We start from the raw sequence: 16,549 nt of genomic DNA on the forward strand, positions 1-16,549 counted from the left end.
AAAATGTCCGACTAAGTCACAGTAGTATAATGATGCCTTGTCAAAAAAATGGTTTAGTCGCGAAAGTATAATGATGATTGATGCATAATGGTTTGTTTTGTGGGTATAAAAATGTCATATTCAAGTAACAGCAATATAAACCAACAAAAAGAATGTTTTTGTTTTTCGACTGGAGCTCCATTGAGAAGATCGTTCGCAGAGGAGAATTTTGGAAGAAGATTTTTCAGTTGTGGTAAATACAAAACTATGGGAGGGGAGGAACCAAGTATGGAGTAGGAATTGTGGGCCTAGCCCCGAGGATGAGAAAAGGGCCAGAAGGACATTAGATCCTGGTCCAACCCGCGGGCCCAAGCCCAAAGAGGAAAGATAGAGAGGCCGATCCCCCGAGGAGCAAGCATTCCTCAAGAATTCTCAAGCAAGCCGACGGTGCTACAAGACAAGAAACCAAGGGAGGAGGAAGAGACAAGTGAGCAAAGAAGAAATGAAATATCTAGATAAAGTAACCATCATCTCCGCATTTAATACACTGTACCAACTCAGATGATCACATTAATGAAAGAGTGACCACTAAATAGTGGTCTCATAGCTTGCAGCATAGTTTACCACCTCCAGCACAGCTTTGATGGGACAAGCATCCAAAGGAAGGCTCCTACCTGTACAAGTGGAGGACTAGGATGCAATTCTAAGGACTATATAAAGGAAATGAATTCCTCCAAGAAAGGGGATGAAACCTAAAAAAAAAAGACAGAAATTAAAGAACAGGTCTTCGTATTAAGAACTTGAACCTTTTTAATGAGTATTACATCATTGGCCAGATCCGAGGAAGTGTGACTTCTCTTTCATTGTTTCTTTTGTTATCTTTAAAGCCCCAACTCCATTGACCCTATAGCTGGATTTTAATAAGTTTATAATGCATTAAAGTTGACCTAACAAGCCCCATCCTCTAACAAATAAATTGCATTCAGCCTAAAGACTCTGATTCCACTATTCTAAGTGGGCTTTGCATTTTTGGGCTCCTACAATAACAAATGCATCTTATGGGTTCTTAATTTGGATGGCATGATTCCGAAATATATTTCCATGGAGGAAGAGTAATACGTTCAACTATTAGTAGTGAAAAAAAAAGGTTAATTACACTTTTCCTCACTTTAAATTTGGGGTCATTTGCAATTCTCCCCTGAACAGGAGGGAGTATATTTGGCATGGAATAAGAGCATAGTGGACAACATGAACAATTTGCTTATTTCCAATAGTTTTAGGAAGGACAGTGGTTGATTTTATGATTTTGAGGGACATTGTGCGTGACCTATAAGGGAAAAAAAAGGGTATAATTAGCCCTATTTTCATACATTCTTTACTCCCACCCTCATTTTTCCTTCAATTTTCCATTCATCTCGGGAAGTTGAATTTTTTATGGGCACGATGAAAAATGGCATCCGCATGTATTCTTTTTATTTCCTGTCTCGTTTTCCACCCTGCTAAACAATGGAAATGGCTCTTTTTCGTCAGAGCCTTTGAGATGTTAGTAGAGAATATTTAAGAGAAGTCAAATATTGTGATTTGTGAAATCCAAATCCTGAAATTTTTGTCCATTATATTTTCTAGAAAGATTGACGAATTAGGAGTTCAAAGTTTTACAGAGAAATGTATTCCACGAGACCAACAAAAAAATCCCACAAGACATAATTTATCCAAAAGTAAGGTAAAAGAAAAAGCCAAACAGGGAATGGAAGTCACATGGATTCACCAAAATTTTCAGATTGCCAGCTAACATGTAAGTATGTAATGATCAACATCCTCCGCATGGATCATATTTTATGCTTAACTAAATAAACAATATATAACAGCCACTTTGCTCACTGTCTTCCTCGTGGTTCATAAAATTTACACTGTAAATCTATAAAATTTTGTTGGGTTAGTGGTTTTATATATAACATGACAAGAGCTAGCCATAACACTTATGCACTGCAAAACAAAGGTGTCAGCTTGAGCAAAACAGGACGTAAGTTTCTTGCATGTTAGTTCAAGAGCAAGCCAGTTAAGAAGGTTGAGTCCCTAGAGGTAAGAAGTGATTTTCTGCTTTTCTTGTAACTCAAGTATTAATCATTGTCTTCTTAGAGTTCCGTACTTACAAATCAAATATATAATTTGTGTGTCTATTCTTTTTTCCTATCCTGCTTGGTTTGTAATGCAAGCATATGTAAACATAGTGTTTGGAGAAATTTTACACCAAACTAGTTAGGAGGTAAAACTTTTTTCCTTCTTAACTATACTTTCAACTTCTATTTTCAGCTTTATGTTTCGGATTTTTAGGTGTATATTTGTTTAATGCGCGCAAGCTTTATCTGTACTAAGTTTCTGTTTGTCTTCGTCTGAAAATTTGCTTCTCCCCTCCTCCTCTCTCCTTCTCTGTCGCAATGTAATTTTTGTAATGCAAAAAAAAAAAAAATGCAAGTCAAATAGTTAGGGAAATGCAATAGATTTTCGTGTGACAGGTAATGACGCTGTGGATGGAAACGTTCAAACATATTTGAAAAAAAAATTAAGAAAAGGTAAGGAGGAGGATATGTGTGAGAGCGAATGTTGGAGATTTTCGTGTGACTAGTAAGGTTATTTGGTTAGGTGAACTTTAGAAATGATAGAAAAAAAAAAAAAGGAAAGAACAGGGGGAGAGAAAATGTTTTTTGAAGCATTTGGTTGGGTGGATTTTAAAATGTGAAAAATTGATAGAATCTGGGTATTTTCTCTCAAGCTCACCAAATTAAGGAGAAAATAAAAAGTGAAAACCAGAACAAAAAAAAAACCAAAAAGCCCACGTGACCACACATGGTTCAAAGGGTATTTTTTATTTGTGTTTTCTTCTTTGGCCTTTTCTTCTTCTTTTTTTCCTTTTTTTTTTCGTTTTTGTTTTTTACCCCTTGGCTTTTTGTCTTTTCTGTTACTTATTTGTTTCCTTTCCTTTTTTTTTTTTTTTTTTTTAAATTTTAAATTTCCATTGGTTTTCTACTTTTCTTCTTTTATTTTTATTTTTTTCCCTGGTACTTCTCATTCAGTTTGTTTTTTGTTTTGTTTTTGTTGTTCATTTGTTTGGTTTTTTTTTTTTTTTGGTTCATCCGTTTTTTTCCTCTAATTTGTTACTTTTATTTTATTTTTATCCAGTAAGGGTATGAAAGTAAATTTGTAAAATTATATTTTTCATCTTCTCATTTTTCTTCTTAATAAAACAAAAAAGTTTTTCTTCTCTCAACTTTTCTACCTCTCTAACCAAAACACATGAGAAAAAACTAACGGTATGTTTAGTAACTGTTTTTTCCCCTTATTTTCTGTTTTCAAAAACAATTTTCTATTTTTGAAACTAAAAAACTTATTTGACAACCCAAAATGGATAGAAAACAAAAGCTGTTTTCAAACTCGATTTATGAAGGAAACTGGAAACATGCAAAATGTTGTTTTCAGTTTATAGTTTTCAAAATTCAATGAAAACACGCATTTGATTTAATGAACCTGTCTCATTTAATGAGTTAGTATTAGAGTTCAAATCCTAATAACAACATATTTTAATATTTCCTATTTTCTCTCTCAAAAAACTATTTTTTTAATTTCAACCAACCAAACATGTTTTTGATTTAAAAAATATAAGAAAATTGTTTTTTCTTTATATTCTCAAAAACAAGTTATTGAAAATAGAAAACAAAAACTATTACCAAACATATCCTAAATTTTTTTCATCTTCCTACCATTTTCTCTCCTCCCACTTTTTCATCTCCTCAACCAAACAAATCCTTAATTCTATGTGTTGCAATGAATCGGTTGAAGAGCATACATGGTAGATTATCCCTAAGCTAATCCTAAGCTAGAAGATTGGAAAAGTGAGAGGATGAAAAATGTTGAAAAGATAGAAGAATATGAGTATAGAAAATATTTTAGTTTTTCATCACGTGTGTTTGATAGAAGGGATGGAAAAGTGAAAAGATATTAAAGTAAATTGCTATTATACCATTATTGTAGTTTGAAATAATGAGGTATATGGTTAATAATGTCTTCTGAATCTCAAGCAGATTTTCTTTCCCATTTTTTCTTCCATCTTAGGAGGATTAGTCCTTGGATTACAGTATTTGTAGTACAAACAAGAGTAGGATTTCTAGAACAATAAACTGAAACTAGGATTATATACAAGAATTGGCTTTCACTGAAACTAGGATTATATACAAGAATTGGCTTTATACTCTTGAGGACATTTAGAAAGTGCCATATCAGAACACGGTTAACTAAAATACAAACTCCATATTTGAGTGTTAGCTAGCATAAAAAAAAGAAAGGCTGTATTTCATATGAAAGAAAAATAGTTTTGTACGTACGATTAATGTTAGTGAAATTTATGATGAAAACCTATTTGTAATATTGTAAGATATGGCTGTTAACTTGTTGAAATTATTCACCTGTTTAATTGTTCTTTCCTGTTAGGCTCTATAAATTGGATTGCCCCTCAAGTCTCAACAACGTAAGGCTTCTTTTTAGAAGTTTCTGCTCTGAAAGAATTTGAATAGCAAAGGATTTTTGGACTGTATTCTGTGGGAATTCTGAGTGTTCAAGTGAAGTTGGAAAGAGATGCAGTTATGGTTTTCTATCCATAATCGATCCAAATACATGCATCAACAATTGTTTGGTCATTTCTGTTAATTTCCTATTTCTGCTCATGTTTGTATATTTGGTACTGTTTAGATCATTCTTAAGGAAGAGAATAGAGCCATTACGGTCTAAACGCTTCTCTCCAATTCTAATTTTTTCAGCCATTTTTAATGGTGGTCTGGGTTTGGCTTACTTGGGATCTGGGTTTTGGATATGTTATAAGGAACTCAATGCAACAGGAACCATCTTACCTTTGCATGGATGGCTAGTAATGCTATTCCAAGGGTTCACATGGTTGATGCTGGATTTTACAATAATTATTGACAGCGTACACCTTCAACACACCACAACTGCAAAGCATTGTTCGATTGTAGCCTTCATGTATGCTGGATTCCTCTACTTTTCATCTCTTTGGGTTATTATTGTGGACAAAATGGCAACTATGGAGATGATATTGGATATTTTGTCCCTTCCAGGAGCAGTCCTGCTTCTCTTGTGTGTTTTTTGGAGACACAAGCTTGTGGAAACTGATCCATACTTTAGTTATGATACTTCCTATGCACCTTTGCAAAGTGAAGACGACAATGACAAAGGTGAAAATTATTCTAATGAAGATGTTACTCCTTTTGCAAAAGCTGGATTTCTTAGTACTATGACATTTAGGCGGTTGAATCCATTAATGAAGCAGGGTAATGAGAAAATTCTTGAGGAAAATGATATTCCACAGTTAAGGCAAGAAGACCAGGCTCAAACATGCTACTTAATGTTTAAGGAGCAACTAAGCAAGCAGAAACAGAAAGCAACATATGAATCTCCTTCAATGTTCTCTGTAATATTTTCCTGCCACAAAAGACAAATTTTAATTTCTGGATTTTTTGCATTGATCAAGGTCCTCACAGTGTCCACTGGTCCATTGTTTCTTAAAGCCTTCATTGAGATCGCAGATGGCAAAGAGGCTTTTAAATTTGAGGGCTATGCACTGGCTGGAGGACTCTTTGTGGCAAAGTGTTTAGAGTCATTCTCTGAGAGGCAATGGTTCTTCCGAACCAGATTGATTGGTCTCCAGGTAAGATCCTCCTTGTCTGCAGCTATTTATCAAAAGCAACTGCAACTCTCAAATGCTGCTAAGGTTACTCATTCTCCTGGCCAGATAACGAATTATGTCACAGTAGATGCATATAGAATAGGTGAATTCCCATACTGGTTCCATCAGATATGGTCAACAATCATTCAGCTATGTATTGCTTTATCTATTGTTTACTATGCTATGGGGCTGGCAACTGTTGGAGCTTTAATTGTAATCATATTGACTGTGATTGCAACTTCTCCATTAGCCAAATTGCAGCATAAGTATCAGACTAAGCTTATGGTGGCACAAGATAAGCGGCTAAAGGCCATTACAGAAGCTCTTGCAAATATGAAGGTCTTGAAGCTGTATGCCTGGGAAAAACATTTTAAGAATGTCATAGAAGTGCTAAGGGAAGAAGAATCCAAGTGGATACTACCAGTTTTATCACAAAAGGGGCATTATGTGTCTTTATTTTGGTTGTCTCAGATTTTAGTATCAACTGCCACCTTTTGGTCATGCTACTTCCTTGGAAGTCCACTCTCTACTACTAATGTATTCATGTTCCTATCGAGTCTGCGCATTGTTCAGGAGCCTATTAGGATGATCCCTGATGTTGCAGGAGTTTTCATCGAAGCAAAGGTTTCATTAACCCGAATTGTCAAGTTTCTTGAGGCACCTGAGTTGGAGAACGAAAATTCAAGGCAAAAGTGCAATGGGAAAGAGAAAGAGCACTCCATATTTATGAGGGCCAGTGAAATATCTTGGGAGACTGATTCAGAAAATGTCTTACTAAGAAACATTAACTTGTTTGTGAAACCAGGAGAAAAGGTAGCAATTTGTGGAGAGGTTGGATCAGGTAAATCTACCCTTCTAGCTGTAATTCTTGGAGAGGTGCCAAACATCAAGGGCATGGTAAGTAATCATTTATTCCTTATCCATGGAGTAGACTTAAGCCCTCAACTAGAGAATTGTATATTTTAAAATTTTCATGAGACTTAGGTTTCCCCCCTACTAAATTTCTAGAGCATACAGTATTTTCCCGATTGATTATTTATGCATCAATTATATGTAGATTTCAAAATTCTTAAATGATAAAAGTGTTAATAAAGCTTCTGGATCTATATTTTCAGGTTACTGCCTATGGAAAGATAGCATATGTTTCTCAGACATCCTGGATCCAGACAGGATCTATACAAGAAAACATTCTGTTTGGGTCCCCCATGGATATGCTTAGATATCAAGAAGTGCTTAGAAGATGCTCCTTAATAAAAGACCTTGAGATGCTTCCCTACGGTGATCTCACAGAAATAGGAGAAAGAGGAGTTACTCTGAGCGGTGGACAAAAGCAACGTGTTCAACTTGCACGTGCACTCTATCAGGATGCAGATGTATATCTCTTGGATGGTCCATTCAGCCCTGTTGATGCACATACTTCCACCACACTATTCCATGTAATTATTATTTCCAACCAATAGGATTTTTCTAGTAGTACTCTTTCTTTTTTTCAAGGAAAGAAAAATCTAATATGCCTTGTGTCCAGGAATATGTGATGGGAGCTTTGTCTAGGAAGACAGTCTTGCTGGTGACTCACCAAGTTGACTTCCTTCCTACATTTGATTCTATTTTGGTTGGTATACCAGTGAAATTGTGATTTTTTTTTTCTGTGTCTTTCATTTATTTAATAGTTTTGGTTGGGGTTACTTTCACCTCTATGGTTCTGATACCTTAAAAATAACTGATAGATTTCATTTTCCAATTTTACAAAACATTTTCAATTATCTGCTGGAAGTGTTGTGAAAACTCTAGGACTAAATAAACTTCATTTGTTTGGCAGTTTATGACTAAAGGGGATATACTAAGAGCTTACAAAATCTTGTCAGTGCACACCATGACACTGTTGGTTTTGAGAGACAAGCCAAGTATGCTTCTTTAAGAAAACTTGAACCCTCCAAAAGTGAAATCAAGAAGAATTATAACAAGAAGCAGTTAATGTCATCTCTAGGTGATCAATTGATTAAACAAGAAGAAAGAGAAACAGGAGACACTGGTTTTAAGCCTTACATACAGTATCTGAATCAGAACAAGGGCTTTTTGTACTTCTCCTTGACAACCATATGCCATATCATATTCATATTTGTTCAAATTATTCAAAGCTACTGGTTAGCTGCTCACATCCAGGATTCTCATGTAAATAGAGCGGAGCTTATCATAGTTTACTCAGTGATTGCATGTATCCTAGTACTTTTTTTTGTTTCTTAGATCCTTTTACGTAGTTACTTTAAGTTTTGGGGCATCGCGTTTGATCTTTTCTAAACTGATGACCTCTCTTTTCCGAGCACCAATGTCGTTTTATGACTCAACACCTCTGGGAAGGATTCTCAACCGGGTAAGAGTTCAAAACTGAAGTTATATGCTGTCCTTGAGAAAAACACAGTTGGACTTACACTAATGGTTACTTTTATAGGTATCGTCTGATTTGACTGTCATTGACCTAGATGTGGCTTTCAAATTAAGTTTCACTCTTGGGGCATCTATGCTTATGTACACTAGCTATGGAATATTAGCTCTTCTAACCTGGCCAATCTTGTTTCTCATAATTCCCATGGTTTATCTGACTATACTATTACAGGTAATACATGCACTACTAACAATTAACAGAATGATTCTTTCACAACAATTTTATATTTATTGAAAGGGAACATTCCCTTGTCCATGCCTCTGGTAATTATTTTGACATATTGCATGACCTATGTATTTACTTGGGGTGTGTCATCAGTGCATTCTCAATTCTCCAATTGGTGGTTTAGTACTTGGTTTTCCAATAGACAGTTAAGATGTTAGTATTTTCTAATACACTGGTTGTCGACTGACATAAGTTAAAACTCTAGATTTTCTATGTTTCTGAATGTTTACCACATTCTTTGATGTCATAATGAAATCCTTACAAAGTAGAAATCTCCATCCACATCCAGAGGTGTCTTCCTTTTCCTACTATCTGCAGCCTTCTCAACAAATAAATACTGAACTTGTTTTTGTTTGGAAATATAGAGATACTACTTTGCTTCTGCAAAAGTGCGAAAAGATGGTACAACCAAGTCTTTAATCACCAGCCATCTTGCTGAATCCATTTCTGGAGCCATGACAATTAGAGCTTTTGGAGAGGAGGAGCGGTTCTTTGTAAAGAACTTGAACCTTATTGACAGAAACGCAAGTGCATGCTTTCATTATTTTTCAGCAAACCAGTGGCTGATCCAACGTGTGGAAATTCTATGTGCAATTGTTCTCTCATTCTCAGCACTTTCCATGACTTTGCTTCATCTTGGAGCTTCTGCCTCTGGTTAGTAATATCAATTTAGCCCAATTGAATTCTAATAATCTTATACGTTTCAGTTAAGTTCTTGCGGTGCCCCTACATCTCATGATTATCATTTCTCTAAGCTTCAGATATGCATTTCTTATAAGCAACATGTAAATCCAACCCCTCCAACTAGTAATGCAACCCATGCCTCGAAACTCGGACCAATTACAACCCAGCCTACCACTAAAAATACCATTATTCCATTTTCTCTCTCCCAGTAATAGAAGTGGTCTGCTTCTTCGGTGAGTATGTACAAACCATCTTAACTGAAGCTCCTTCATCTATTTTATTTTATCATTTGGGCATTCCTTAGGATTCCTTGCATGAATTAGTCACTCCAAAATTTGACTTCTTTATGGTTCTACCCTCACATCCTTTAGCTTAGTCAACCAAAGGCATCTGTTAGTTTTGCATCAGCAACATGCCCTGACTTGCTACAAAATTTGGGATTTATAAAATCATGGATGGGTAATACAAGATACAATTTATTTTGATTCTAAAATATAATTGGGCAAGCTATATTACTGATATTGGAGGCTAGTTTATAAATCTATCTATATTGTAATGTCTGACCAACATTTACTATGTGATGGCAGGATATGTTGGCATGGCACTGACATATGGTCTTTCATTAAATGTATATGTTGTTTTTTTTGTCCTAAACTGGAGCTTGCTAGAAACATCAATTACATCTGTAGAAAGGCTAGAACAATACATGTATATTCCTGGTGAAGCTGCAGAAGAAATAGAAGGTCACCAACCCATGCACAATTGGCCTTTGGTTGGACAAGTGAAAATATGTGATTTGAAGGTAAAAGAAATTGCAAAGAGTATTACTCTATACATCAACAAGTTCTTGAATTATGGAAATGTAATTATCATTATTATATCATCAATTAGGTGAGGTATCGGCCCAATGCTCCACTGGTTCTTCAGGGGATAAGTTGCGTTTCTGAAGGAGGGCACAAAATTGGGATTGTTGGCCGGACTGGAAGTGGAAAGACAACTCTTATTAGTGCTTTGTTTCGTCTGGTGGAGCCAACTGAGGGAATGATCACTATAGATGGAATTGACATTTCTACAATTGGGCTTCATGATCTAAGATCACGTCTAGGAATCATACCACAAGATCCAACACTCTTTAGTGGGTCAGTGACATACAATCTAGACCCCCTATCAAATCATACTGATCAGGAGATATGGGAGGTAAGGCTTTTATAACCTGTTTTGATTATTAGGATGGATTGAGAAATGTGCATTGCAATCTACCTTTTTAAGATGCTCTTTTGTATTATTACACTCTTTTAATAATAGCTGGATTCAATATTTATAGTCATATGGCAGGTTCCAGAAAATGTTATCAATTTTGATATTCTGAAGTGGTTAAAGGAAACTAATTGCCATCATACCAACATCCAAGAGCTAATAACAGTTGTACTTTGCTTACTCTTGCCAATTAACTCGAGTATTTATTTATTATTGTGTTACAGGTTCTAGGAAAATGTCAGCTTCGAGAGGCTATTTACGGAAAAGAGGAGGGCCTGGATTCCTTAGGTAAGAAATTGTGTATGTATGTTTTCATTTCCTTCGGTTAGAAAATTGCAACGAATAATCTAGATTGCAGTAATGCAAGATGGATCAAATTGGAGCCTTGGACAGCGACAATTATTTTGTTTGGGACGTGCATTGCTTAAGAGAAGTCAGATACTAGTGCTTGATGAAGCCACCGCATCAATTGACAACGCAACAGACTCTCTAATTCAGAAAACTATACGAACAGAATTCACAGACTGCACTGTAATAGCAGTGGCCCATCGGATACCAACTGTCATGGACTGCACTAAGGTGCTTGCTATCAGCGATGGTGAGTGATGTATCCCTGCGTTCTTGTAAAAGAACTATACCATCTTATCAATTACAATGGATTTGATATATTACTTTGCATTAATAGGGAAAATAGCAGAGTATGATGAGCCATTAAAGCTGATGAACAAGGAGGGGTCACTTTTTGGTCAGCTTGTCAAGGAATATTGGTCTCATTCTGCAAGTGGAAACATTTACTCGGAAAATTTCTAACGAAGCCTACTAGATGCAACAACTGGGTATAATAGTTTTCTCAATTTGCTAGCAAGACTATGCATCATGTGATTGGAAATTCAAAATTAAGCTGCTGCTAGGAAATGCCCATGTGCAGTTTCTTCAGGCCTTGTTAGTAATTGGGTTGAAATATACCTTTGGTTCCAAAACCCATCACCCAAATGTCATGTTCATTTTCAATGAATCTTAAGCATCAAGTTAGTCCTTGTATTTTTCAAAATGAGTCGTTTTATCATTTGGAATGAGTGAAATTGTTGATATATCCGTTTCTTATAGTGAGAAATATTGTTTAAGGCCAATGTTTAACCTTGCAACCATGATAAATTTATCAGTTAAACACAACAAATAAAAAATCATATACCCAACAGATATATATTTATATTAAACCAAATCAACAGTAAAAGACTCAAAGCAATAAAGATACTGACACAAGGATTGGTCACGATGTAGAAAACAAATGAAAACGTTTCCAATGGAAAAATCATTACAGGATGCAAATAGTCTCATAGAAAATTCACAAAAAAAAAATATACCGTCGGCAACTTACAAAACCTTTGCTAGCCTTGACTCTATGGCATGCAACCTCTGCAAATGACCCACTTGCCTTCAATAGTTGTAGAACATGTGTAGTCTTGCTGTATAGTGATTTCATTTCATTTGGCTAAGTGGTTTCAATCTCACAAACATTCAAACTGGGATTGACATAAGTGGGCTAATACATACAAATACATTGGGTATTTGATCGAGCACTTGGCATGGCTCTTATTATGATGTTGGCTATTTCATGGGCATGCAAAACAAAGGCTCTAGATCAAGAACACAACTCTCTCTGTTGTTTAAATAGCCAACAACAAACGAAAAGGAGAGAGGTCTTTTGGACCTACAAGGACTCTTCAAGTGCTTTCTTGTGCAAAAACTTGATCGGTAAGTATATTCAATGGAAATGGCTAAGAGTTCACAACTTCTTGCCACAACTGTGACATAGCAAAGTGTATTACAATAGCTAAATTTTTACATTCTCCCTTTTTCTAATGACACTAATAATTGAAGTGTATTCCTCAAATATTATAATACATAATTACTTAATGAATATTATAAATTGGTAAAAATAAATAAATTTCCTCTAAAACAAAATTATAGCATATACACCCCTCGCATGGGACATCGGCTAATTAAAAGTTATAACACTAATAAAGAAGCCTTGGATCCCCTTACCTTCAGATTTTTAGACTCTAATCGTTCTTGTGCTATAAACACTCTGTTCAACTCACCCATCTTAAGCAATGTCCAAGTGAGGTCAAGGGCTTTGAAGCTGAATTAGCACATCTTCCTGCATAAAGTGTTCGAGGGTCTAAGGGGGAGGGTTCGAGTTACGAGATTAGCGGCATATTGTAATTATTTCTCCAAAAAAAGAAAAGTGAGGCCAAACAGATATATACTTATCGAAATAAGTTCTACTTTTATTAGTTTTCAAATGACCTCCACGAAAACTTTGAGCCAGCCTATGCATAATTTTACATTTGTTCCCCGCTAAGCTCACTTGATTTAGTGTCTGTTTGAGAACAACTTATTTAACTTATTGCTAAAATTTTTGTTTATGAAAGTGTGCTAAAATATATTGTACCTTGAAAAAAATTTAAAAAGAGATAAAAGGGGGGGCGGGGGGAAATGAGGATTTAAAAAGTTGTACATAAACACTAAAAGCTAAAAACTAAAGCTTAAAGTTGATGCTAAACTCACCTTTACTCAAACTCAAAGCTTCTTTACATGCACAACAGCTCGGTCTTACTCACTCTTTCTGCTCCACTATGACAACAAACGCTATGTACTCCTCTTTCTCATCCACTACTTTTATAAGTTTTATGAAATTGAAAATAAAATATATCTTGTATTTAATAACAATAAATAATAATGATTAATTTGAATGTATCTAAGAATTTTTTTTTATAAAAAGTATTCCTTAATTCTATAGAATACATGTAACTTGTTATATTAAGTTTAAATTATCATATAAGTTTAGAGTTATAGAATTTGTGGGATACATAAATTTAATAAGGTAATAATACCACGTGTCATACTCGGGGTCAAGGAGGCTAGTGCAGTTCCGAGGAGACCATACCCTCGAACGGTGAGGCTAGAGAGGTGAGTCATGGCCACGTCAATGGCACATCACCAGAGGAGGCTACACTGTAGAGGAAGAACTTCAGAAAGGGGGTTAGCTTTGACGTGACTAGAGGGATGGTAGTTGCCACCGCATTTAATGCACCCCACCAAACCCCCTGGCCACATTTATGTGAAGAAGACCCATGAACAGTGCTGTCTTGGTTGTTGCAACTCACAAAAGATTTGGGAGGGCGTCTGATGGGACAAGCACTTGAGTAGTGTCTTGCACGATCAACAAGTGGAAGGCCAAGATTAGCTGAAAGGGGCTATATAATGAAAAAGATCCTCTTGAAAGTGGGGGGGCATGGACGATCCAAAGAGAGAAATATTGTAAAAAATCATTCTTGAGATCAAACTAATATAAATATCTATCCTCGGATATTTGTCGAGGACTAAGACTCTTCATTATTCCTTGTCTTTTTCTTCTTTTTCAACTATGCTAGGTCATTTGATTCAAGTTCCTGCCTCTACAAATTCATTGTATTACGTCAACTCATTTTTGGCACTTACAATTGGCACCGTCTGTGGGAAACTTCACTTAACCTACACACCTTCAAGGAGAACGCCAAAGGATGTCCAGCAGGGAAGGATTCATGAGTTCTCATCTTGAGCGGCAAGACTAGTTCGTAAACCTTGAAAACCACCGGGATGGTGAGATAGCCAGGTCCGAATCCAGGAGCTCAAGTCCAGCCCGTCCCAGTTAGCCCAGCCATCTCTTAAATGAGATCGTTGGCCTAAGACGGGAGGTGAACCATTTATGCAGGCGAATAAGGCAGAACCAGAGAAACCGACGAAGTAAGAGTCTCACTGTGAGCTCAGGATCTATTTTAGAGCCATAATGGAGATGCTGTAGGAGAAGTAGGACGCCTCCCAGCGAAACGGAAACTGATTCCTCCGAAGATTCGCATAGAGAAAGGCAGCATTATAGGCGGCACAGACCTATCCCCCGGGGAAATAGGGATAGGGATGCCATGAGCAAGGCCCTTTTCCAGATATCCAAGTCGCCCTTCATAAGGCGGATCAAGAGGGCCAAGTTGCCTAAACGCTTTGCGCAACCCACCTTCGCCGTTTACAACAGGAGGACTGACCCCATAGAACACGTTAGCCACTTCAATCAGAAGATGGTCATATATGCAAGAAATGAGGCTTTGATGTGCAAGGTGTTTCCTTCCAACCTCGGCCCAGTGGCAATGAGATGGTTTGATGGACTACGTAAAAGGTCCATTGATTCCTATGAGGAGCTTTTGGTGCAAGGTTCGTAACGTGCAGTAGGGTGCTGAGGACATTAGACTCCCTACTAGCGCTGTCGATGAAAGAGGGAGAGATCTTGAAGACCTACTCGGATAGGTACTGGGAACTATACAACGAGTTGGATGGGGACTTTGAGGACGTGGCGGTACACACCTTCAAGAGCGGGCTACCTATCGAGTCCGACCTATGGGAGTTCCTTACCATGAAACCTGCTCGGAACATGAGACAGTTGATGGACCGGATAGATGAGCACAAGAGGGTGGAAGATGACCGAGCACAAATTAAGGGAAAGGCAAAGGGTTTCCACGACTAGAAGGATAACCACTTCAATAAGACAGGGGGAAACTGGCCCCAGGTAAACTTTCGCAGTCAGGGATAGCCGAGCGAGGTCCAACTGGTCAACTCAGTGTTTAGGGTCCTAGTCGACCAAATACTGTAGAAGATTCGAAATAAGCCTTACTTCACTTGGCCGCACAAGATGGGTGGAGGCCCGACTCGAAGAAATCAATCAGTGTACTGCCAATATCATCAAGATAAAGGGCACACCACTGTGGAGTGCAAAACCCTATGGTCGTACTTGAACCGTTTGCTTAAGAAAGGAAAGTTGGGAGAGTTCACGAATGAGACCTCGGAACAAAGAGGAGCCCCATATCAGGGATATCAAGGAGGGCCAACTGTGGGCCCCCTTAGGAACTATTCATGTTATCCTCGCCGAACTTGAACAAGCGTCGGCCCCGTCAACAAGGGTGATGTTAGTGTCTCCCCCCGATACCAACTTCAGCTGAGAAAACCTCTACAAAAGGGCCAGGAAGGAACCTAGTTTGGTTATAGGTTTTTCAAACGAAGACCTAGTCGGCACTGCCCAACCCCATGTTGACACTCTGGTTGTCACGGTGCATATTGGGGGTTTTGACTTGCATAGGGTAATGGTCGACGGTGGAAGTGGGGCTAAGATCATGTACCCCGATTTGTTTAGAGGATTGGGACTAAAGGAGAAAGACCTGGAGAGTTACAAAGCCCTACTCATGGGATTCGACAGGAAAATGGTTATCCCGAAGGGAAGAATCAACCGGTCCAAGTAGAGGAGGAGAAGGTACTGGTGGAATTTATTGTGGTGGACACGTATTCACCATACACAGCCATTCTAGCTTGGCTATGGCTACATGCTTTCGAAGCTATATCATCCACTTTGCACCAAAGGTAAAATTCTTGACTGAAGGTCGGATTAGAGAGATGCAAGGGTGCCAAGCCTCAGCGAGACAATGCCTTATCGCAACAATTAACCACCGAACCCCTCCGGAGGGAATGAATGAGGTGCCATCAAAGTTATAGCAATTAACGCTTGTTGCAGCTGAGGCTTTAGACAATAGGGTTGGAGCGACAGAGGCCTATGAGAGCCTTACCAAGGTGGCTATTGGGAGCAGTCCTAACAAATACTTCCAGGTAGGAGCATATCTATCACTAGCCGAAAGGAAGTTGGTGGCTTCCTTGAATAGCATATCGATGTATTTGCTTGGGACCCATACGAAGCACTAGAGATTGATCCGAATTTCATATGCCATTAGCTGAACGTGAATCCCGAAGCTTGGCTAAAGAAACAGCCACTTCGGAGATCCTCTGATGAGCATTCTAATGCAGTAAAAGAAGAAGTCAACAAGTTGAAACAAGTTGGGGCAATAAAGGAAATTTTTTATCCAGAGTGGCTGGCTAACACTGTGGTAGTGAAAAAGAAGAATGGGAAGTGGAGAGTTTACGTGGACTTCACTGATCTCAATAAGGCTTGTCCCAAAGACCTCTTCCCTGTTCTGAGGATAGACCAACTAGTAAACGCCACCTTCATACATTCTCAGATGAGTTTTCTTGATGCTTTCCAAGGATACCACCAGATCCCTTTACCACTACCGAGTGATGCCTTTTGGGTTGAAAAACGGAGGATCCACCTACCAGAGAATGGTGACTATGATGTTCGAGGCCCAGCTGGT

At 37.6% G+C, this 16,549-nt stretch overlaps 1 pseudogene; it reads left to right on the plus strand.

The window, feature by feature from the left end:
• The first annotated feature begins 5,071 nt into the window (after window positions 1-5,071).
• On the plus strand, window positions 5,072-11,132 carry LOC142622896 (ABC transporter C family member 10-like; annotated as a pseudogene).
• The last annotated feature ends 5,417 nt before the right edge of the window (window positions 11,133-16,549 follow it).

This window comes from Castanea sativa, chromosome 1, assembly GCF_040712315.1.
Source record: "Castanea sativa cultivar Marrone di Chiusa Pesio chromosome 1, ASM4071231v1".
NCBI lineage: Eukaryota > Viridiplantae > Streptophyta > Magnoliopsida > Fagales > Fagaceae > Castanea > Castanea sativa.